Raw genomic sequence first — 2,814 nt, 5'->3', positions numbered from 1 at the left:
ATTTGGGAAGGATCCAAGGAACATCGTGCTGGGCGCGAGCACCGATGGAGTAAATCCGTTTGGCAGCCAGAGAAGCACACATAGCACCTGGCCTGTGTTTGCGTGGATGTACAACCTTCCCCCTGGTTGTGCATGAAGAGGAAGTACATTCACATGAGTATGCTAATTGAAGGGCCGAAACAACCAGGGAACGACATCAATCTGTATCTGGGGCTGCTGAAGGAGGAGCTAGACACGCTGTGGAAAACGCCAGCCAATACGTGGGACGCCGCAGAGAAAGAATATTTCCCTATGAGAGCCGCACTGCTCACGATGGTGCACGACTATCTCGGTTACGGATATCTCGCGGGGTAGGTAGTCCACGGATTTTCTGGATGCGTAAGGTGCATGGATGACACAACGTATCGCCAGCTAGATAGAGATCCCGGGTCTTCGAAAACCGTGTTCATGGGACATCGAAGGTGGCTTCGCAATGATGACCCGTGGAGGAAACACAAGGATCTGTTTGATGGTGAAACCGAACCCCGAAAACGCCCGTGTGCAAGGAGCGGCGAGGAAATAGACGAGCTATTGAAAAATTGGAAAGGCTGCCCACTGCCGGGAAAGAAGCAAAAGGCGCCAGAGCCAGGAAAGAAGCAAAAGGCACCAGAGCCGCTGCTGAAGGTATGGAAAACGAGGTCTATTTTCTGGGACTTGCCGTACTGGAAGATCCACCGTGTACCTCACAGCCTTGATGTCATGCATATCACGAAGAACGTGTGCGAGAGTCTGCTTGGTACCCTGCTCAACATGCCAGAGAGGACCAAAGATGGGCCGAAAGCAAGGGCGGACTTGAAATCAATGGGCATTAGGCAGGAGCTTCACGATAATGATGATGATGATGATGAGGCGAAGCAGGACACAGAAAGTCGTCGCAAAGGCAAAAAGGCCAAGAAGACCGGAAATGACTACCCTCCCACGTGCTTCACTCTAAGTCAGGAGGAGATCGAGCAGTTTTTCACCTGCCTCCTAGGAGTAAAACTTCCTTACGGTTATGCGGGGAAGATAAGCAGATACCTAGACCTAGCGAAGGAGAAGTTTAGCGGGATGAAGTCTCACGACTATCACGTGCTGATGACGTAGATACTTCCAGTTGAAATCCATGGGATCATGGACACGCACGTCCGTGAAACGCTATTTGGCCTATGCAACTTTTTCGACGTCATCTCTCGGAAGTCGATTGGCGTGAGGCAACTGAGAAGGCTACATGAAGAGATCGTGGTGATACTATGCGAGCTTGAGATGTACTTCCCGCCCGCATTCTTCGACATTATGGTGCATCTGCTGGTCCATATCATGGAGGATATCATCCAACTCGGGCCGACGTTCCTGCACAGCATGATGCCGTTCGAAAGGATGAATGGTGTCATCAAAGGATACATTCGCAACATGTCACGTCCTGAGGGAAGTATAGCCAGGGGCTTTCTAACCGAAGAGTGCATCTCCTACTGCACGAATTATCTAGGCATCGAGAACCCCGTTGGTCTGCCCGTCAACAGGCACCTTGGCAGGCTCGCTGGATGGGGTCACCGTGAGGGTCGCCGCGAAATGCATGTCGACTTTGAGGGTCGACTCGCCGACTTTGAAAGAGCAAACCTAGTCGCGCTACAACACATAGACGTGGTCGATCCTTGGGTGGTAGAGCACAAAACCTTTATTGAGAAGACATACAATGACCGAGGCCAACAGAGGATGGACGGAGATATAATCAAAGAGCACAACTCATGTTTCACGCGTTGGTTCAAGAAGAAGCTTCGGTCGTACCCTTTACATGAGGATTCTTCCGTAGAAGAACAACTCATATTCGCCTTGTCACAGGGCGCCTAGCACAACCTGATGACCTATGAGGCGTATGATATCAACGGCTACACATTCTACACCAAGAACAAGGACATGAATAGCGATGGTTATCAGAACTCTGGGGTAACGATGGAATCCTACACCGGCAACGACAAGGACAGATACTACGGAAGGATCAAGGAGATCTGGGAGCTGAGCTACGCTGGAGAGAAGGTCCCGATGTTCCGTGTCAGATGGGCCAAGAGCGTCCTAAAAGAAGACCAGTATTTCACCACCATGGTTATACCCGAAGCCAAATCCAAGACCGCGGGCGCAAACGTCACCACAAAAAATGAGCCATGGGTACTGGCTTCCCAAGTGGACCAATGCTTCTTCATTACCGACCCGCCAAAGCCCAGTCGTGTTGTCGTGAGGAGAGGCAAAAGGAAGATCATCGGAATGGATGGAGTAGCCAATGAGCAAGACTTTGACAAGTACGGCGACCCGAAGATCGAACATGACGACGACGATGAAGTAGCAGCACACACCACAAGAAGAAGCAAGACCACCCTACCTAAAGGACGTCCATTCCACAAAAGAACTCCATTTGCGAAAAAGAAGGGCAAGAAGATTGTGAACAGATAGCTAGCTAAGATTGACTGTATTTAAATTGTAGCCTTCATTTCTCGGGAACTTTTTGATATCATGAATATTTTTAAATTTCATGGGCACTTTTTGAATTCATGAATATTTTTTCAAATTTGATGATATTTTTTCATATTCAATATGAAAAATATTGAATATTCATGAGGACACTCGATCTCGATCCCCCTCCCTCTCGATAGCTATCCCCCTCGCCAGATCCCCCTCACCGGCGAGCACCCCCCGCACCCTCCCCCTGCTCCACCGCCGCCACGACCCCCCGCACCCTTCCCCGCTCCACCGCCGCCGACGAACCACCACACCCTCCCCCACTCCACCACCGCCGACGACCCA

This window comes from Triticum aestivum, chromosome 7B, assembly GCF_018294505.1.
Source record: "Triticum aestivum cultivar Chinese Spring chromosome 7B, IWGSC CS RefSeq v2.1, whole genome shotgun sequence".
Taxonomy (NCBI): Eukaryota; Viridiplantae; Streptophyta; class Magnoliopsida; order Poales; family Poaceae; genus Triticum; species Triticum aestivum.
The sequence above is the reverse complement of the archived record's forward strand: the minus strand, read 5'-3'. Positions refer to the sequence as shown.